We start from the raw sequence: 23,324 nt of genomic DNA, 5'->3' as shown, positions 1-23,324 counted from the left end.
GGACAACACCTGAAACATTCGTGGGTTACCTGTTCCGGCGTACAAATGACAGAGACACAGGACACTTCCTTCGGCGTCAAAGATCGAGGTTTATTTACTGCAGGGAACACAGAAGTCACAAGAAGTACAACGTATGTAGGTTCTAGGAGACTGCTTCAAATTGCATCTGTGGATCGCTCCTTTTATACAGTTTTTCTTCATAGCACAACATGGCAAACAAAAGGTTACGACTCAGTTCCCACAATAAATTTCATAGGGGGTTGCTTTCATGTATTCAGGGTCCCGGAACATAATTACAGTAGCATCGCCGGTTCCCAACTGTAAAAGTACATCTTCCCACCATTAGTGCATTCCATTCCGGCTGTAAACGAGTTAAGGAAGAGTCAGAAACAGGTGCAGAGGAAGACAAAGATAGTCAACAGATTGAAAAGAGTGTAAGGGGGTGATATCGGAAACACGATTGCAGGATCAAAGGAGACATGCCTAATGAATGCACGGCTGAAACAATAGGCCGGCACGGCAAGATGAGCCTCGAGCAGGGCCATCTGCCTTTGCCGTGTCATCCCCCTTGTCATAAAGACACCCTCAAAGGAACATGTGTCTTCCGCAAGAGCTTGGGAATCCCAGGGTCACGAAGCGGACAGTGTCCGTTCGATGGCTACTTGAGGGCAAGAAACAAAATGGATGCCGTATCTAAAATGGAACCCGTGGGTTCAGATGAAGAAACCCACGAAACAGACGAACGGTTTAGGTTAGCATAGCGAAAATGCGTACACCCACTAAACTCGTCATTTGCGGTTCATAGATACCAAACTCGACCATATTCTAGCGAGTCGAAAACACCACTTACAATTGTCACGGAACCTCAAGGCGTACGGTTTAGGTGCATTCCCAGATTTACAGATCCTTTTAAATCTGGTAATGTCTTAAAACCCATGGGTGTTGCATTCTCAAACCTACTGCACTCCCATGGAATGCCCCCCTGATTTATGGCAAGACAGCGACTTGCGCTGCGTTGCCATACACATATCTACGAGGCCATGAAAGCCACTCTGTGCCACCGGAGCAGGCGGGCAACTAGAGCCACATTTCGGGGAGGGGGCTGAAAAATATTTCGGGGGGGTGGCTAATTCTTCAAACCAAAGACAGAGGGGCTGTAAGAAGTGGTGAACACACAACAAAAGCCTCATTTACACGTAAATGGTCTTTAAAGACCGGTTAAGTACTCGGGTGCAGCTGCAATTTAGATGGTCGCCAGCCCGCAAAGCTGTCTCCTCTCCGCCCGGGCTGACACACACGACGGGGGGGGGCTGAAGCCCCGTGAGCCCAATGGATGTTGCGCGCCTGCACCGGAGCGTCATAAAAAGTGATGCAGCGGTGGTGCAAGGGGCCTGTAAAAAAGCCCCAGAGTCTCTTACTGAGCAAAGGGATTGGGTGAATTGAAATCAAAAGAAGTTTAATAAAAACAAAATTCAACTTTTGCATAGCACAGACCACATACTGATCACATATTGATCAATGACCCACAGGTTTTTAAACACATCTCTGCAATAGGTCCTAGACCCATTAAGCTGGCTTATTGCGATCTAAATGGTGGCAGCATTTGCAGTAATAATGATGAGTCAAGTAACCTCTAAGCATTGAAATTCGTAGAAATCAAAGGAATCGCACAGAGGTGGTGCTTGAAGCTGAGTGGTTCAGTCTTGACCCTTCAGTTCAATGGAGCACTTGATGGTGTAGCTTGGTGTAGCATTGTAGTCAATGTTTCTATTACATATTTCCTTTGAATAAGACTTCGAGCCAGATGTATGAAGGTATTTTGATGTTGCAAAGTGTCTGTTTTGTAAAATCAGACCATTGGTAACCGCAAAACTACCTTTTAGCATATACCAAACTGAATCAGTGACACGTTACCTACTCGCAATTTGGGTTCCTTTTTACATACCAAAACCCTATTTGGAAACAAAATTTTTAGGGAATCCCTTCCAAATAGCGATTTGAAATGGGATGAAATAATGCTTTGAGACCGTAACCCGGCTGCAAAACTTTAATATTTTACTGGCTACTGAAAGGTATTGATAACCCATTACCAAACAGGAAGGAGCCAGCAGGGGAGCACTTCCCTTTTGTAAAATTTAAAAAAAAAAAACATTTTTAGGAGAGGGCAGTGGTCGGTGGGACCACCGCTTACTTCATAAAATAAAAACTTTGTATGTTTATTTTTTTTAAACACTGCCCATATTCTTTTTAGGAAAATGGTCTGCATTACAAAAGATAACAAGATTGCTTTATTAAAAAGTGATCTTAGGCATGGTAGTCGGTTGACCACAGCAGGACCTTATTCCTGTTACTGTAGCCAATTGTAGTGATTCATAACTTGAAACCTTCATCATACATATGAGGTAGGTCAGATTGCGACCCTTGACCCTATCAGGTAGGTCGCTCCCCCTCCACACAGCACCACCTGTGCCAGCTGCCGCTGCTGAGGACGTTCAAGGCCCTCCACCACCCGCAGGCTGCCACCTGCGCCTCATCTCTGATGGCCAGTGGTAGGCCGTAGGTAGGTTTGTTATCCTCTGCTTTATTGCTTTTATTGTATTGCCTGTATATTCATTGTTGTGTCTGTAACTGCTGCTGTCTGTCTTCCCCCGCTGCCTGTATGTGGTCCGTGCCCCTTTGTCTTCCCTCTGTTCCCCTCACTGTCCCCGTGCTCTCTCTGCCCGGTTTTCCTGTATGTTCCCCTCGCTGCCTCCATGCCTCTCTGCCCGTTCTGCCCTCTGTTCCTCTCGTTTTCCCCTCATTTTTTGTGCCTCTCTCCCCTCTGTTCCACTCGTTCTTTCCTCGTTTTTTGTGTCTTTCTGCCCTCTGTTCCACTAGTTTTTTTGTGCCCTTCTGCCCTCTGTTCCACTCGTTTTCCCTAGTTTTTTGTGCCTTCCTGCCCTCTGTTCCACTCGTTTTTCCCTCGTTTTTTGTGCCTTTCTGCCATCTGATCCACTAGTTTTCCCTTGTTTTTTGTGTCTTTCTGCCTTCTGTTCCACTCGTTTTTCCCTCGTTTTTTGGGCCTTTCTCCCCTCTGTTCCACTCGTTTTTCCCTTGTTTTTGTGCCCTTCTGCCCTCCGTTGCACTCTTTTTTTGTGCCCTTCTGCCCTCTGTGCCACTCGTTTTTCCCTCGTTTCTGTGCCCCTTTTGCCTTCTCTTCCACTTGTTTTTTTATGCCCTTTTGCCTTCTGTGCCACTCGTTTTACCCTTGATTTTTGTGCCCCTTTTTCCTCCTGTTACCTTCGTTGTCCCTCACCGCCCTCGCCGCTGCGTCCCCTGCGGCCCGCCCCCTGACTGCCACTGCCCATTCGCTGCCCCCGCCTCCTGCCTCCCAATATATGCTAGCCGCTACGCGGCCATGCTGCTGGCGCGCAGAAGGCGCGCCTAAAGCAAGCCCATCTGCGCCCGTCCATGCCTGGACCGCGCCCAGTGTCAGAAACCCTGGCCCCCGCACTCACCACAACGACCACCGCCACTACGACGCCAGCACTCTGCACGCTCTCTGTCAGGTTCAGTCTTCCTCGGGGTCTGATACGATGACGAAAGGGCCCACCTCTCAATATCTCCAACTCCTCTGAACCTTAAATTCACAGAGTATTGAAGTGATTGAGCGGGGGGGAAAGGGAATTAGGAAGGGAACAGCTGGGATGGAGATCTGAAAAGGAAAAGTTAAATGCAAATCCAAATCCAGCAAACGTACTACGTTTACTAAGTCTTATATAATCAGACTCTGACTTTTAATCCACAATTAGACACAAAACTTTCTGCACATGCCTTTAGTACTTCCAAAGCTTAGTTATGTCTTCACTAAACCTCTGGGATAGTTTCCTTACTGTTATATTACTAAACAGAGTTGTTCCTAAACACAATAATTAACTGAACATTCAATTTGTAAAATAAAAGGCACAAAAACGATTGTATTTCAAAGTTATTGCTCTCTCAAATTTCCATGGTTCAAATGTTTTCTGTTAGCTCATTCTCTTGTCTCAAAAAGCAGCATTAAATTTCAAATACCCTCCAATGATGCTCTTTCTCTGCATCAATCGTCCTCACAATGTTTTAAATAACTCCACACAGATTGACTCTGCAAAATATAGATCCTACCTGAAGAGCAACGACCTACTCTACGAGTTTTGCAGGAAAGGATGGCAGCTTGGAGGAGAAGAAACCCAGTGAAGGAACCAAGACTGCCCACTGGAGACGATCGCCGCTCCAAACACCAGGCTCACCAAACAGAACTCAAACAAACTGCCTCCAGCCCCAGGATATTTGCACCAACCTCCGGCGCTTCCAAACAACCCCTGGGACACTTGCAGTCGAAAGAACTCCAGAGATGCTGCTTTCCACGGCCAAAGACGGTGAATAATGAGCACCGGGGATTGGGCGCGGTCGCGGACGTCAACGTGAGCGCGTCCTTGCCTTTTCCCACGCATGCGGCGGACATGAGGATCCACCCGTGCCATTTCTCACGCATGCAGTGGAAAGAAAACCAGCGCGATCTCACCCCTGCCAAGTCACACGCATGCTGATAAGAAAGGGAAGAGGTTATCAAGGAGAAACAAGCATGCCAAAACACATTCTGTAGAAAGAAAACCTCACCAATTCAGTAAATACATCATGTTTGGAGGGTCAAGCTAACTAAAACATTTAAAGATAACCAGTTTGATGTTTTGATGTAGCAGGCTATGTTTTATAACAGTTTAGCCACCAATGACCTGAAGAGGTGGAAACATGAATCTTTCCACACAAGAACTTGTGGCATCTAACAATATGTATAGGACTGAGTGGGGCGGGCCCTATACCGCAAACCACCTTAGTAGTTCTGACACTCTCAACTCCGGACGAAGCCACACCTGCTTCAAGGCCACCCGCAAATGCACACACGCCCCTCCACCTGCCGGAACTGTAGCTACATCAGCCTCAGAGCCAATGAACCACCCGCCAAGAAAGACCCCAACCACCTCCGATGCATACTACTGAACACCTGCTCCGCACGCAAGCATGCCGTCGAGCTCTGGGACCTTCTCGACACAACATCCTCGGATGTCGCCTTCCTGACAGAGACCTGGTTTAACGACTCCTCCGCACCCGACATCGCCATAGCCATCCCAGACGGCTACAAGAGCACCGGCAGAGACCGCATCAACGGATTCGGAGGAGGAATCGCCATTGTCCACAAGAACAGCATTAGGGTCTCGACTAGCAACGAAGACGCACTCAGCACCGTCGAACATATGCATTTCCAGATCCACATAGACCCTAATTCCACCCTCAGAGGCATCCTCGTCTACCAACCCCCCGGACCTCACCCCCAGTTCAGCGACTTCATTGCTGACTTGGTCAGCACGCACGCCTTGACCTCCACCGACTACATCCTCCTCGGAGACCCGAACTTTCACCTTGACAACAACACTGACAACAACTCCACAACCCTGATCGATAACCTCGCCAATCTCGAACTGAAGCAACTCGTCACAACACCCACCCACTCTGCTGGCCACAAGCTCGACCCAGTCTTCTTCTCAAGCCCATACGTCTCCATCAGCCACACAACCAAACTCCTCTGGACCGACCACTGCTGCATCCACTTCGCCTTCCAGAAACCCATCACACACCACCGCATCCAACAGATCCCCCCACCGCTGCTGGAGCAAAAATCACAGAAGACCAACTACACGCAAACCTCGCTCTCAGCCCATCCACCAAACCCTCCAACACTGACAACGCTGCCCACAGCCTCAGAGCCGGATCGAGGACTGTGCCAACACCCTCGCCCTGCTGAAGAAATCCCCCCACAGAGACACCAGCAAGAGGGCAGGCTGGTTCACCCCAGAACTCCTAGCTTCCAAGCAAGCCTGCCAGAAACTAGAGAAGAAATGGTACAATGAACAAACTCCGGACAGCCACGCAGCCTACAAGGACGCCATCTGCAACCACCACCACCTCATCAGGGCGGCCAGGAGGACCTCCTTCAAAGACCGCCTCAACAACAATGCACACAATGGCAAGGAGCTCTTCAACATCGTGAAGGAGCTCTCCAACCCCAGCTCAAACACCAACTACATCCTGCCATCGCAAGCCCTGTGCAACTCCCTTGCCACCTTCTTCCGCCGCAAGATGGCAGACATCCACGACAGCTTCAACACCCAGACAGCCCCAACAGACAGCAACACAACAGACCCTCCGCACACCATCGACCATGGAGCCCTGCTAGCCTGGGCCAGCATGAGCATCAATGACACCATCAAGACCATGCGCTCAATCCACTCCAGCTCTCCGTCTGACCCATTCACGCACCACATCTTCAGAAGACCAAGCAGCACCATTGCACCCCACCTGAGCAACATCATCAATCTCTCCCTCGAGACTGCGACCTTCCCAGAGATTTGGAAACACGCCTAGATCAACGCCCTACTCAAAAAACCTAAGGCAGACCCAAGAGACCTCAAGAACATCTCTCTACTCCCCTTCCCGGCCAAGGTCATCGAGAAAACCGTCAACAAACAGCTAACCCGATACACGAAGAAAACAGAATCCTGGACCCTTCCCAGTCAGGGTTCCGCAGCAACCACAGCACAGAGACTACCCTCATCGCCACCACCGATGACATCAGGACCCTGCTGGACAATGGCGAGACCGCAGCACTCATCCTCCTAGACCTCTCTGCCGCCTTTGACACCGCCTCCATACCACAGGGATCTGAGACAAGGCTCTGGATTGGACCACCTTCTTCCTCTCCGGCAGAACCCAGAGCATCTGCCTCCCCCATTCCGTTCCAAAGCCTCCGAGATCATCTGCGGCGTACCCCAGGGATCCTCCCTCAGCCCGACGCTGTTCAACATTTACATGGCCCCGCTCGCACATGTAGCCCGACAGCACAACCTCAACATAATCTCCTACACCAATGACACTCAGCTGATCCTCTCCCTCACCAAGGACACCATCACAGCCAAAGCCAACCTCCACGAAGGAATGAAGGCCATCGCCGACTGGATGAAGATCAGCCGTCTGAAGCTGAACTTGGACAGGACGGAGGACCTCATTCTCGGCTCCAACCCTTCAGCCTGGGATGACTCCTGGTGGCCGACGGCACTGGGGGCCACCCTGACACCCACCGAACACGCACGCAACCTGGGAATCATCCCGACTAAATGCTCTCAATGACCAAGCAAGTTAACGCCATCTCATCCTCCTGATCAACACTCTCTGCATGCTCCGCAAGATCTACAGATGGATCCCGACAGATACAAGAATGACAGTCACCCAGGCCCTCGTCAGCAGCAGACTCGACTACAGAAACGCCCTCTACGCGGGAGCTCCGACCAAGCTCATCAAATGACTACAAAGCATCCAAAATGCCTCGGCACGACTGATCCTCGATGTACCACGCCACGACCACATCACCCCCACCTGAGAAACCTGCACTGGCTCCCCGTCAACAAGAGGATATCCTTCAAGCTCCTCACCCAGGCACACAAGTCACTCCACAAGACTGGCCCAGCCTACCTCAACAGACGGCTATCCTTCTACATCCCCAACCGCCAGCTATGCTCCGCCGACCACTCACTCGTCACTGTCCTGCGCATCCGAAGAAAAAACACCTGTGGGAGATCCTTCTCCCACCTCGTCGCCAAGAAATGGAGCACCCTCCCACTGAGCCTACGACAGACCCAAGACCAGCTGACCTTCAGGAGGATACTCAAGACCTGGCTGTTTAATCAGTAGCCCCCCCGCCCCCCCAGCTCCTTGTAACCCTCGCGAGTACGTTGTGCACTTTACAAACGATTGATTGATTGATTGACTATGAATGGTAATTTTGTGAATTGACCTTTAAATTTTCAAAATCAGAATTGATTCGCTAAAGGTCCATGCGCAATTTCCAACCACTTTCACCAAATCGATTCCTAGTACAGATGACCCTAATCTTCTAATCCAACAAGCTACAACCAGAACACTAGTGTGAATAACAAAAGAAACGTATTGATTAAAGTTAAAATGGTGGGTAAAGAAAGTTCCACCAAAAGAATCATAACTCTCTTTGCCCAGTCTCTTTCAAGTCCTTGTGGAACTGACAATTTAGCCTGATAAAGACAAGTGCAACATTCCAACACAGCTCCAACAATGCAAGATGAGCAGTACAGACAGGAATACACATCATGTCCCCCTACTAAAAGAAAAAAATCAAGTGGTTACTCCTTCTTTTGGCGTAAAGCACATAACGTTGGGGGATAATGGAAGAATAGGACACTAAAGATCACTCTAGACAAGCAGGCGACTTTCTAACTTTGCTGGTCTCATATGTTATTGAATTGCAATCTGCCGAGTAAACTCAGCATCAATGTTAAAGCAGACAGTGTTACTCTGTCTTAACTAGCCACCGCCAACACTGCAGAAGACTGTAGACACTGGGCAGATTAGACTACTAATATTTGTATCGAGTCTTCTGCATGGCTACACACTCTGCTAACTATTTATGATGCATTGGGTGTGCAGATGTGCAGGTATATTCTTTTTAATACAATATTTAATACCTTGCTTATAGTGCAAGACCTCTAGTGGATTACATATTGAGGGTCCTAAGAACCAAATTATTTGTGATGAGTGGTATCATGGACCAGTAGGCCTTATCTAGTGATCACTGATTTTGGATAAAGGCAATAAGGAATCTATTCTTTCTCTGTTCTAGCAACAATAGTGGTATGACATTTGTCCTGATGACACCCAAAAAATAGCCCTGAAGTGAAACATTGACATCCCCTACCTAGGTTATGTCCAGGGTCTTAGAATATGCCTAGACATACTGTAAAGGCACGGATAGGATCAATAACTTTGTCTGCATTTCAAAATTATGTGCAACTTAGGGATTTATTTAGTGTCTTGCTATATATTGTTACATGTATTTCTGTTCACACTTTGAGCACTGTATGGTCTGCACTAACAAATCTTTGTGAACAATTTGGGGCATATTCCCAATCCCCTATCACCACACGAAAGTCTCTTTTTTGACATTCCTATGGTGATACGAGCTTCGCCTTATTTGCAAAGCAGTGTTAAGCCACATAATGTAGCTTAAATCTGCTTTGTAAAGAAGTCACCCATTCACGCTATGCTTAATGTGAAAGGGGTGGGGAAAGGGTGTTGCGGTGGGCATTCCGCCACAACACCCATTGATTTTGACGCTGTCCCATATCTACAAGGGTGGCGTAACTATGGGGCAGCGAAAAAATTGAGACCCAAAATACCTGGTCTTAACATGGCGCAAAGAGGAGAAATGCTTTATTTCTCCTCATTTTTGCCATTTCTATGTGTGATGCGTTGTACAACACATATAGAAACAGCAACATTCCATGCGTGATTGTTTATGTGCAGGACGGTGTCCCTTCCTGAACATAAACAATCATTTTAAAAATGACGAGTTACAACTTCCATGGTTGTTGCAGAAAGCAGCACACATAAGGGGCAGTCCTGCATTTCAGAATTGGCAGAGCTCAGCATTAAGCCAAGATGGCTAACGCCGCATTCCGTCACTTCTTTGCAAATATACCCCTGTGTAGCTTATGAGCTAATTATTGTTCCTCAATGACAAATGTATTTATACCGGAAAATTAGAAGTCCTGTACCTTTTTCTGCATTTTATATTAAACAAGTAATGAATTGAATTTGCACACTTTTTAAAGTAGATGGAAGTGGAGCTTAAATGAGTCCCACGTTAGCATAAATGTGTCCCACGTGAAAATTGTTTGATTGCATTGCATTTACCCTGGTTCTCATGGGGATATAGTTTTGTCCTAGTACTGTTCACGCATTTTTAATTAAACCTCCTGGTCAGAGACCTGTTCTCTTCCCCAGCAGCTCTGCTGTTGTGCCGCTGTTGCTGACCCTGCTCACCTTTGCTGGTAGGTGTTCGAGGCCCTCCTCCACCCTCAGGCTCATGCCTGCGCCTGATCCCTAGTGGTCCAGTGGGAGAGCCTTTCTCTTCTGCTGGTCTGCTGCTGTCTGTCTCTGTGTTTGTGCCTGTTTGTTCTGTCTTGTAAGTGTCTTGTTATTGTGCCTTTTTGTGTCTTGTTATTGTGCCTTTTTTTCCTCTTTGTGCCTTTTTTCCCGGTTGTTCTGTCTTTGATGTTGTTTCTGTTGTTCCTGTTTATTTCCTCTTTGCCCGTTTCCTTCCCACTGCTGCTGCCCCTGTGGCCCCTCCCCCCTGCAGGTTCCCGCCTCCCAGCTGCATTTCTCTATTTAATGGCGGCCGCTGTGTGGCCGCATGCAGTGGGCACGCCGCTGGTGCACCAACGGGAAGCCTGTCTGCACTCGTCCGTGACCCATCTGCTCCCTGCACCAGGGACCCTGGTACTCTGACCTCCCACCACTATGACTCTGCTGCCCTACTCGCACTGAACCCTGGAAAAAACAACTGCCAGCTGTCTACGCTGAACCCTGGTCACCACCGAAGATACTACCAAGTTCCTGAAGAGCACTCACTCAGGAGCCCCCATTGACCCCTGCCTGCCGCATATCTTCCACAGAGCCACCGCAGCCATAGCGCCGAGCTACGACGCACCATTGAATCCGGCTCTTTCCCCGATGACTGGAAATGGACAGAAGTCAAGCCCTTCCTCAAAAAACCCTCTGCAGACCGGATGGACCTGAAAAACTACCAACCCATCTCTCTCCTTCCCTTTGTAGCCAAAGTCACTGAGAAGATCGTCAATGCCCAGCTGAAAACTTCATCGAAGAGAACACCATCCTCGACTCTTCCCAATCCGGATTCTACAGTAACCACAGCACTGAGACTGCCCTCCTAGCTGCCACAGACGACATCTGCATGCTCCTCGACCAAGGTCACACTGCGGCCCTCATCCTTCAAGACCTCTCCACAGCCTTCAACACCGTTTGCCACCCGCACTCTCGCAGCCAGACTGCACAACGCCGACATACAGGGAACCACCCTCTACTGGCTCCGCTCCTTCCTCACCGGCAGAACCCAAAGGATAGACGCCCTCATTTCCTCTTAAAACCCACAGATATAAACTGTGGAGTATCCCAAGGATCATCTCTCAGTGCCATGCTCTTTAACATCTACATGGCACCCCTGGCTGCCATTGTCAGACAGCATGGACTCAGCATAGTATCTTACCCTGACGACACCCAGCTCATCCTCTCCCTCACGAAGGACCTCAAAGCCACTAGATTCAACTTCCAGAAAGGAATTAACGACGTCGCAACTTGGATGACCAGCAGCTGCCTGAAGCACAACTAGGAGAAGACAGAAGTCCTCGTCCCCGGACCCACCCCCTCAGCCTGGGACCACACCTGGTGGCCAACCACCCTCAGCAACCCGCCAAACCCCATAAACCACACCACGAACCTTGGCATCCTACTCAACTCCTCCCTCACCATGACCCGCCAGATCAACCCTGTCACCTCCACCTGCTTTAACACCATCCTCATCCTTCGCAAGACCTTTGAGTGGATCTCTCCGAAGCCAGAAGGACCTTCACCCATGCACTCATACCAAGTGGACTGGACTACAAAAACGCCCTCTACGCTGGATTCAACAAATCCCTGCCACACAAATTCCAGACCATCCAGAACAACGTTGCCAAACTCGTCCTCAGCATCCAACGACATGAGCACATCATCCAACACCTGCAAGACCTCCTCTGGCTTCTAGTCGAGAAGATAGAACCTTCAAGCTACTCACCCATGCCTACATATCTCTCCACAACACCAGACCCAAACACCTAAACGAAGTTTCCTTCCACGTACCCAAAAGAAACCTCCGCTCCGCTGACCTCGCCCTAGCAGAAACCCTGTGCATCTGCAGAACCAGAGAGGGTGGAAGAGCCTTCTCCTACATCGTGTGTAAGGCCTGGAATCAGCTGATGGTCAACATCAGATGCTCCTCTACCCTGCACAACTTCAGGAAAAGCCTCAAGACCTGGCTTTTTGGCTAACTAAGAGCTGCGCCTCCCCCCACAGCACCTTGAGACCCTCACGTGTGAGCATTGCACTTTAAAATTCCCTGATTGATTGATTGATAACTGCGCAATTCCATTCTGATCAGAGCCAAAAGATACATGCACAGAGACGAGACAAAGCAATGCCTTCTATGCTTCTTGAAATATGCAAAGAGGGAAATCCAGGCAGAGCATTTGAGGGATGAGCACATGGATTGTAGAGGAAAAGAAACAGATACTTCAGACATGTGCCCTGCATAAAAAGACATCTGAGTTAAGAAAAAGCACAAGGAACTAATAAAGAATCTGTAAACAAGGCAATTGAGAGAACAATAACAATGGTTGTGGAGGAGTTGGAAACGTAGCTGATACAAAAGAAGAAGAGAACAACACGATCTTTGCTTGGCTTTTGAAGTGGGTAACATGCAACATTACAGAAGTAATATCGGAACACATTATGCTACAAGACATCTAAGTTAAAAGGCAAATTGGGCCACATATGGTGAACAGGAATCAACTCAAAAATAAACAGACCACTTTTTAGAAAGAACAAGGGCTGCAGTATGGAGACGGATAACCCTTTCAAAAGAAAATGTTTTCACCTGAAAGTGGCCCCAGAACCTGTAAATTTATACTGTGCAAGAAGAGCAGAATAATGTCTGAGAGTTTAGCAGTTTAAAGAGAAGTGCCCTTCCATAAAGGACTTTGAGCCTGATGTCCTGAGCTCAGTTTGCAAAGTAGACTATGTTTTTCAGAACACTGACTGGTTTGCAAACTGAACCTTGTTTAGTAATGAAAGTGATATACTAATGAGGCATATAGCAAAATACACATTTGTAGGAGTCCGTTAAGCGCCCTGCCTCATTAATATTTGGCATTTCAAGTGGCACTTAGTTAAATCTAAATGCATTTAGTGTTGGATGTATTAAAGATTCATTCAATATTTCTAACACTTTTGTGATATTCTTGCTGAAATAACAAGTTTAGTCCATAAAATTGGACACTTTTCACAAATACTTTTGTGTTTTTCACAGATGATGCAAGCTTTAAATATTTTCTGTATTTGTTTCATGTTTGTATTCATTTAGTGATTTTGTCGTTTGTTGTAACTTGTTGCAAATAATTCTTATTTTGACGTATGTTCAATGTGGTTTTTGACTGTGAATTGAGTTATTTATATGTGATGGTTTCTGTGTCAATTTGAGAATACAAATGGCCCTTAGTTCACTCTTGCTAGGCTCTTTCTGAATTTGTGTCAAGATCCGACCTTCTTTGCATCACCACCTCAAGATCTGTTCCAGAATTGGAGGCTTTGAGGGACTCTCATTAGTTCTAGAGGTGAACTTTAACACCCTGAATATATTTTTAGTTCTATAAGGTAAAAATGATTAGCAGTTGAAGGTCCCATTCTGTCTCCCGTGACAGCATCTTGTGACTCATTCTTAGTTTGTATCTGTGTCCTTCACAGATATTTATCGTAGCTGAATGAGAGTCAGCAAACCCATTTCTCCCGTTTCTTGATCTTGTTATGTTATATGATATTTCTAAAGTGCACCGTAGCTTCTTGGCGCTCCACAATCATGCAACTCACAACACTGGAAATGCACGCATCACAAGCTCACATATGACATGCCGAACAACATGCACACCCACCAGACACGACAGCACAACTTACTGTGGGAGCCTGGGCCAGGCATGTACATTGGCCATCAACGGCATGGCACCTCAGCCACACAATAGCAGAATGTGGGATGAGGTGGGGACCAGGCATGTGCAAAGGAGGCAAGTGACCTATGAATGAGAATGTACACAATGCCAGGTGTGGCGTGGATGTGCTGACCAGACTGCAGTAGGCAGAACACACACATATCCATGTCCACACACACCTCTGGTGTTTTTAGTGTAGTGGACAATGGACGCAACCATGTCACCCCAGCCAGTGGGTGAATATCACAGACATGTAGATTGTTATGTCCCCCACATAAGCGTGAATGGAGTGGGTTGGCATGGCGTATGCCAGGCCAGCGTAGGGGTGTGAATAAAAGGCATGTAAGTCTGGGTGTGGTCCTCTTCTGGAATTGCCAACGTCTCTGCCAGGGTGGCCCGCCACGAGGCCGATGCCATTGCCATGAGCGGGGTTGCCTGCGATCCTGTGCGCTTGCTGCACCCCGGGACGCTGGTCCCCGAACCAGTTTTGTCCGCCACTGCGCACCCAGGCCTCAATGCCCACCTACCGACACCGGCGAGTGTCAAAGAGGGCCCACCACGTGTTGGTGCAAGCTCCAAGGCCTAGGCCCGTGACCTTGGCAGCCTCCTCAGACCATCACAGCCTCCGCGACAGAAGCCCGCAGTACTCCTTTCTCATAGACGTACTCTACCGGCATTCACAGCGGACCAGTAGGTCACACATTTGGAACCGAGCTTTGATTACACTATGGCAGAGAACATTATTTATGGCAGATTTTATGTCACTATACTCTCTTCGATCTGGTGCCACCAAGCCTGTGCATAGCATTACAACTACATGTGTCTGTGGGCCCACGCGAACTACTGCCCTCGGGCCACACTAAGTAGATCATACATTTGGAACTGAGTCTTTATTTTTCAATGGCAGAGTGCATATCATTGCACGCAAGGAGAGGTGTAGGAGGAAGATGCGTTTCAGTCAGAAGGACAAAAGGATCACCGTTACGGAAGTGATCGAACAATACAGACAACTGCCCAAGTGTCACTGACTCTGAGCATTGCAAGCCAATGTCGCGTGGCTGTGGGCCACTGCTGACTGCTGCCTCAGGCCTACAATGCGTCGAGTAGGTCACACAGTTGGGACTGAGTCTTGATTTAGCAATGGCTGAGTTCATATCATTGTACCAGCATCATCGCAGACTGCATCCCCCTCAGCCCCGGTGCCACTAAGTCTGTTCCCCGACATTCATGGACACTCTCTGGTTGAATTTTGGTGGCATCTGAGTCTATGGACTAGGGGGTAGTTTTCATCCTCATGTATCTGATACCAAATTGGTGGTGAAAACGAGGCTGTAGCATTCCACTGCTCAATTTGCCACTTCCAGACAACTTCTGCCCTCTGCATCATGCCCTGGAGGACACCTTCCACTGTCCCCCGCAACCCTCTGTCACATTCACCTCGGTTATCGATGAGGACCCGTTCAGTCCGCGTGGCCCTTCCTCAGTGCACAGCAAGTCATCGTCCCATGGTGGTGTGCATTTGCTGGCTGCAGTGCATCCGGGGCCACTAACTCTGTGCTGGTCAAGTCAGAGACCCTTTCTTCTGAGATATTGGATGGCCTCTGAGACGATGGCCTTGGGGCCATCTACTCCATGTGTCTGTGGCCCTGCGTTGTCCGCTGCCTACAGTCTCAACTGCAGTCCACCAGGGCGCACACATCAATTCGGGTCCTGACCGGCCCGGGCATCACATCACCGCAAGAGGTACATGAAACCATCGCCAGAACCACCTCCAAACGCCAACTGCCAGAATCGCAACAGTCACACTGGCAGACTGACTGAGTTGCTCACACCTGTCATGGATACCATCATCTGCCTGATACTCTGCTCAGCATTCCAGGTGCACTAACTCAGTGACGATGATAGGGAAGATGATGCAGGTGTAACACACCCCACTGCAGCTGCATGAGGTATTCCCTGAAGGGACACATTCCTAGACAGTTCATTCACATCGACACACTCAGTTCTAGTGCCCCAACCTCAGTGCTCAGCAACTAGCGGACACTCTGTTTGTTTATTGTGTGTCCTCTGTGCTTGCTACGGCTACCACCATGATGCTTCGCTGTAGTTTCTGTAATGCTGGTGTGTTCAGTTTTCATTTTCATATTGATCACTGTTCAAGTTGTTGCCAGCACCAACCACTCCATGAGGGCTGGCTTACACTCACCCCACACACATCCAGCACAGGCCTCACTGTATATGTGACCCTGCCAGTAAAGGGGCCGGGCGCAAGTGCCCTTAGCCAGTTCAACATACTATCTGCGTGTGTCTGTGTGGTCATGATGTAAGCATGAGGGCCCTGGACCCTACGACATTACATTATGCTGTGTACAGCCGATGCAGACTTGTCACCGCAGGCAGCAGGTTAGAGCTTGGGCATGTAGCTTGGTCGTCACCCATGCAATACGTAAGGGGAGTGGGCTGGGCCATCGTACGCAAGTCTAGCGTGGGTGTGTGACTGATAATAGCGGGGCTCTGGGTTAGGTTCAATGAAGATAATGTTCAAATGCATGTGTCTCTGTCGCAGTGTGGGTCTCCTTTGTGGGGTGTAGGTGGTCCATAAAGGGAATGAGACACCCACATATGTGATCTAGTTCGCCTTCCATGGGTTCGGACACCACCCTCACCTGTTCAGCCACCTCCTTTTGGCATTCTGACACCTGGCATTGGGATGCCATGTGTAGGTCGGTGAAGTGTTGGGAGCCAGCTGTGCTTGTGGGTGCTTCCTGTTGTGTGGTCTGTTGTAGGGGCTGGGTTCTCCTCTATGTAGCTTGACAGCCGTGGTCCTGGTGGTGGGTTGCGTGGGTTGTCCATAGTCTGTTTTAGGGCGTCGGTGTCGAAGGTGTGGTGGTCCTCTCCGGCGTCACTGATGAGTGGTGGTCTGCTCTTTTGGATGTGTTGTGTGTCCCTCTGCAATGTGAAGGGGAGATGTGTGTTGACATTCTGTTGACATGTATGTTGGCACATTGTTCTTGTTTCCATGCAGACTGTATGACAATGTACATTGTGACTGTTTTGGTGGTGCAGGATTTTGAAACGTAACAGTGTACATTTGGACTACATGATGGATGTGAGGTTGTACGCGTACATTTCCATCTCACAGTTTCCAGCTCTGTCAAATGTAGTTGGCCTGTTTCAGCGCATGTGCAGAGCCAGTTGTGTCCTCTGTTCTGCAGTGTCGGGGTTGCACATTGTATCACATTGTTGTCAACATGAATGTGCTGTTATTGCTATGTATGTGTGCTGCAGTGTGCCACGGGGATCAGGGACATGATTCCAGGATCAATTGGGGGGGGGGTGCAGTGTACTACACATCGTTGTGCATGTGTGCCATTGTGCTCATCTCCCCCGTCCCCCGAGTCCCTGTTCGTTACTCACCCTGTTGATGTTGTTTCAGGTCCTCCCGAGCTGTGTCCGGACTCCCGACTCCTTGCACAGTCTCCACACTGATGACTGTGGCCTCGGTTTCCTCCAGCTCCTCTTATGGCACAGGACACCCACCTCCTGTCGACGTTGCTGCCTTCCTGTTGGCAGCGGCTTTGTGCCTGGTTTAGATTTTCACATCATGCCAGCGCCTCTTGGCCTCCTCCATTTGCCTCCTCGACACTCTGACTGCATTCACTGTAGTATGATTGTGGGTCAGTTGATGGTGGTGTTCTGTCACCTCTGTGATTCTGATCTGGTTTTCCTGCGGACTACACCCCGTCTTCCTCTCCCTCTTCTCATTGTACTTCCCTGACCCCGTCGTTCCTTGGCGGTGGTCTTTGGGGTTTGTGGGGTTCGCGTTGGCCTCTGTGCTCGGTCAGGGTGCATCCATGTTGCTACACACTTTGGGTTGTTTTGGGTCTGTTGTTTTTGTGGCTTTTATAGTACATTTTCCCGCCAGACACGTGGGATTTGCAGGCCTGCTGCTGGTTTTTGCTGCTTTTTGTATCGCGATTGGCCTCATCGCAACATTTTTGCGTTCGTATTTTGCATTTTTGCAGCGTGGCATTGCTTTTAATGCAGTCATTTGACGCGTTATCTGGAGACTATCGCATGGTACAGCAGTGTTGTGAATACTTAGTTAACAGGGCGTAATTTTCCAGCGAAAGACTTCGATGTTGAGAGTTACGTTAAGTAACTTTTGCGATGGTTATCACACTTTCTTGAGAATATGCCCCAATGAGAGATAAACAGCCACCTTTTCACCTCCTTTTCTGAATGCTATTTCTTCAAATTCCAGGAAGCCAGGGCTGCCTTTCATTCAGACCTCATTGTCTTTTGTATGCAAATGTGATTGATTTAGCGTTAGAAAACCGCACATTCCTCCTAATATCATTATTGCCTTGCCCGTGTGTGAAAATACTAATATGTGGGTGATTTAATACTTATTGTAAAATATAACGGGATTATAACTATATTGCTAAATATTCCAGTAGTTACGTCTTTCATGGTGAAATCCATTTGCCCTCTACCTTCAAAAAGATCAATGCTACCGAAAATATGCACCAGTGGGTGGTCAACTTGTGCGGAGAGGTGACTTAAGTTATGCAGTAAAAAAACACAAATTAGGCTGAATAATGACATACATTTTGTCGCAATATCTCACCGTTTTGTAATTAAAAAAAAAAATTATCTTGTTCATTGGTCTAACAACCAAGTACATAATTAGCGCAAGAGGCACCCCTTTCAACATCGCAGCTAGGCATGGACAGTCTATTTAGAACAGGGGGTCCTGTTCTAAATACAGTCTCTGGTTTCCATCTATCTTGCCCTCAGATAAGGACACTTAAGTGTACATGGTCAGTCTCCAGAAGCCCCTTCCGACCTTCGAGGGCCTGCCTGACCCTTTAAGCTGTGGGCAGCAGTTTTACTAAATGTTCCCAGATTGAGAATCGGAATCATCCCCTTTTGCTCCAGGGCCTTTGCCATCCACAAAGGAATAGGCCTTTCCCTCCAGCATCACCCGGAGCTTAGTCAGGTACCAAACAGAAGTTGGATGTCTCTCTATGCGTAGGTCTCTTTTGTATTTATTTATTTATTTTGGGGAGTTGGCCTTCTTGTCTATTGGATCTACTTGGGTCTAGCAATGTCCTCGAAAGTCTGGTCTCTCATCTTAGAGGCTGCAGGAGTGACTGCTCCTCACTGTCAAGAAGATGCAAGGTCTACTTCAGAGGGTTATAGCTTCCATATTGCTGCTGCTGGTTACTCTTTCGCCAATCAGTGTACTTTAAGACCTCTTGCAAAGTCAACATCTCTAGTCCCAACACTGCATTCTGTATGGATTGTTGCGTCAAGGTCATGGCATCCTCTGAATCTTTGTATGATGGATGTTAATCCGAGGGCCCTCGGTTTTGCTGTTCTGAATGCATCATACAGCCGCTTCATCGCATGTTCTAGCGCTATTAAATAAGTCTTAAATTTGATTTAATGCTACAGAGCTTTGTTGTGATGGCACATTTCGATCTCTGACCTCATTGCCCTAGTCCTTCAGCTGTGGCCTCACTCAGTTCCTCCCTTCCTTTCAAGTCTTCTTCACGCAGGGTACTGTGTAGTGAAGAAGGTCCACTCAGGAAGGTTGTATTTCAAGATGATTTATTCATGAAGACAACAGGTAGTAAAGTACATGACATCATGTAGTTATGTTGTAGATCAGAGCCCCACCAGGAGTTGCCTGTCAGCTGCTCAGCCCATGACCAACTGTCGCTCTGCCTCTCTGTCCAGAGGCATCATCAGACTCTAACATTCTAATGAGTCAAAGCCAGGCACTGGCAGAGCAGGGCTGGGTAAACACCTTACAATATAATATTCAGTATACTACATACTGTTTTTTGGTAGATACTCTTAGCCTCTTTTTTATTTTTTTACATGTCCCTACATAGGGGTCCTACCTGAGTTAAACCAGCAGAGCAGAAAACCTCCACCGCCATCTCTGTCCTCCTCAACTGTGGATGGAAGCACATCTAGGTTTGAAGAATTCATTCCTCGCCTTTGTTCCTGGTATCCATATCTTTGGACGGCATACCCCCCAAAAGAGTTCCCACCAGCTTTCTGGAATTCGTCCCTAAACAGTTGTTGGGCCTCAGGCACTGTAAACACCTACACACCAGACTCAACAGTAAAGTCCAGGTGGTGTCAATGGCAAGGGTGCCACTGAAGATCTGGACTATCTTGAAAAGTGCATTCACTGGGTGGGGGCTTCGTCAGTGTCTCTGTTTTTAACCAAATCTGAAAAACGCCTTAAGCTTGCAGTTTTGTGATAAGGAAAATTGTTGCTGGCATCATCCCAGATGCGGAGCTGAACGGGAATATACCCCAGAGCTGGACATGCTTCACCCCACTCTCCCATTTTGGCATTTTAATATCAAGTATTACTGTAGAAGCAAACGTGGAAACTAATTAATGCCAATAAAACACATGAACACAGCAATCAGCCACTGAAAAGCAAACCATTAATCTTTGCCTGGCCCCAGTGTTTTCTAGGTCGAGAATTCGAGACCACTTTAGTATTTACTTACATGTGCATGTACTTTATGGGCTCTTGAGATCAGCCCTTGGACTTGTCTGCTAACACTTAGGGAATTATTTCTGTTCAACTGTCTATATTTAACTGTCTTAATAGAAAACGACCAGTAGAGGTCAGGAAAATACCAGAATTGCTTTCTGCTGAGGGACTTTCTTTTTTTTATTTTTCTGGCAACTGCCTCTACTTAACTTTCTTCGTAGAAAACGACCTGCAGAGGTCAGTAATATACCAGAATCACTTTAGAATTCTCTATATTTCAGTCCATAGAAATTGTCTTCTACGAGCACCCATAGACAATATTTTGTTCAAATCTTGTATTTTCAGTGATATGACCACTAAAGTCCCTGAGTTTATATTAAAAACAGATATTTGAACTGCACCATTTCCTGCTGAAAAGCAATATTTCTTTCAATGTGTTCCCATACCTGGCGTGTCACGCAGTTTGGTGCTTACTTTCCCTCCATGTTAAAGAACAGTAGTTGTTTCAGCACCCAGGCTAATGTGCTGCATAATAGCTAAATACATTTAAGGTCCCAAAGGCGAGACTGAGTGCATTGCAAATGATTGTTTATCTTCGGCTTTGCAATGGAAAAATCAGCTACTCTATCAGGCCATTCATTATCTTTAAAAAGGCATTTTCCCAAGAAACATGCTTATTTGTTTTTGCTTCATGATTTAATACTCTATTATTTCATTCAGGGCCGACTCTAGGGGGGTGCGATCGGTGCCACCGCACCAGGTGCAGACTTGGGGTATAATTTTTGCAAGTGTATTATCATTTAAGCACCTGCTGCTGCGTTCCTGGCCTCCAGCAATTTTCAGGCATCAACTAAAATGTCAAGATAACTCTGGTGATTAATCGACTAGAAACCGGAGGTTTGTCTAGCGGACGTTTTGACTCGTCATAAGGTAGCGCAGAGGGTTAAAATGCTTGCTGCTGGCCATGGCTTACACGTCGACCAGGATGGAGGCGTAGCTTTGGGGTTCCGGCATCGACCTCCGTCTTTTGCCTGATTTTGGAGGTTTCTTCAACAGCCTGGGCGCAACAAACATCCCGCTACATCTCTGGAATGTGAGGCGAGCCTAGCCCCCTCACATGAACTTTAATTACTGTCGTTCTGCCGAAGGAGCTGCCACGGCTCGGACCTCCCGGTCCATGCCGCCATTTTGTGCGCTCGGTGCGCACATATCTGTGGAGACGACGATTCTTGATGCCTAACTTTCTTTGTGGAGCCTGATAAGACCCTAATGGCACTTTCTCAGAGAGGTGAGAACAACGCATCTTTCTTTTTTCATTTTTGAGCACTTCTCCTCCATTTTCACAGCGCGACATTTGCAGTACACTTCCAGCCGCCATTTCATGAAGTATTGCGCCCTTCTCATTGAAAGGCTTATACCTCATCTGTATTCCTGCTATATTTTTGATACTGCCTTTGATGCTATCTCTGATTCATTTCATCATTTCGTGTGCTTCCTGCATTACTCTCTATGGAAATGCTGGCGCTGAATATTAACGCCTGAATATCTGTATGGAACCTTTTGAGACCTCAGTGTCACTTTTTCTTTACGCCTAAATACAGCGTTTCACCAATTTTTCACGATTTTGGCACTTTTCAACTGTTTCTTCATGCGACATGCACAATTTCAACCCCAATCGGGACTTCATGATGTTTCCAGTTTCTTTGCCATGTCTCTTATCTATCATTTTCATTGAGGGATGAGTTACCGTCTCCAACACCTGTGCAATTTGGGATACTTACTAGCACATATTCGCTGTGGCTCCGATTTGGCGAGCCCAGCGACCTGCTTGCACTCACTTTGTGCTGTCTCCTGTAAGCCTCCTGTTTTGTCTCTTCTGCATGGCTAACACTCTTCAATTGCGCTGATTTGCTTTTTGGCTGAGGAGTATCTCTTCCCTTTTTGATGTTTTGCTAATATTGCTGCTCCGTCTCCCGTCTGAGGTGACACACGCATCTCTCATCTTTCATAGCTCTTTCATGGGGAAACTCCGTAATTTGAAACTTTCTGCGGCCCCTATAAGTTCAGCTTGCTCAGACTCTGACTCTTCCTCTCAGGATATGGAAGAAGGTGCTCTGTCAAAGTCTACTAAAATGCATGGCGCTATTCCCAAGTCTCATACTATTGGTAAAACATCAACAACACTAGTTGCTTCTAAACGTCTCAAAAAAGATCCTCCTTCTCCAGAGGGCCCGTCATCTTCCTCTTCCATGGATCTTATTTTAGAGGAACTACGTGCCCTCAAACCTTTTATGGAAACAACTACGAAAACTTTACAGGCAATGCAGGATAAATGGTCCTCCCTAGATTCTCGTGTCCTTATCCTGGAGCAATCAACTGACTCTCTTCAAACTTCTTGTTCACATATACCTTCAATGGAGATCGAAATACGACTGCTTAAGAAACAGACCGAAGATTTGGAAAATAGGAACCGCCGAAATAACCTTCGTTTATATGGACTTCCTGAACTAACAGAAGGGTCTAACCCTACCACCTTTTTTCAAACCTTCCTCTCAGAGATCTTGGATGCACCTGCATTGGCCTCTGTCAACATTCAAAGAGCCGATTGCCTTGGCCCTAAAACTTCCACCAAACCTAGAGGAGTTATCATGTTCTTCTTACAATTCATGGACCTCCTGCAGGTTCTCTCAGCTGCCAAACTCAAGAAGCAAATTGTATGGGAGGTCGATCATCTGTTCTTGTCTCAGGATGTTTCTAAGGCCACTGCAGACTGGCGGAAGAAATTTCTGGACTTACGTCCGCAATTACGAGCCCTCAACACTAGATACGGTCTTCTTCATCTTTGCCTCTTCAAGGTCACTTATAAGGATAAAACTACCACGTATGAAGACCCTGCGGTACTACAAGCATTTCTACGACAACATGGAGCTGATGCTATGGACATTTCCAGACATGTCTGAATGTTTTTTTATGGTTTCCTGATTGTGCTGTTGCTGTTCTCTACTTCTAGTTTCTCTTTATTGTTTTTTGTCTTGCGCGCTTACGTTTCATTCTTTGTTGTTCGAAGTTTTCATGCCCTCCTGCTTTCTTGTTATTCC

This window comes from Lissotriton vulgaris, chromosome 10 (genome assembly GCF_964263255.1).
Source record: "Lissotriton vulgaris chromosome 10, aLisVul1.2, whole genome shotgun sequence".
NCBI lineage: Eukaryota > Metazoa > Chordata > Amphibia > Caudata > Salamandridae > Lissotriton > Lissotriton vulgaris.
This window is presented reverse-complemented; position numbering follows the sequence as displayed.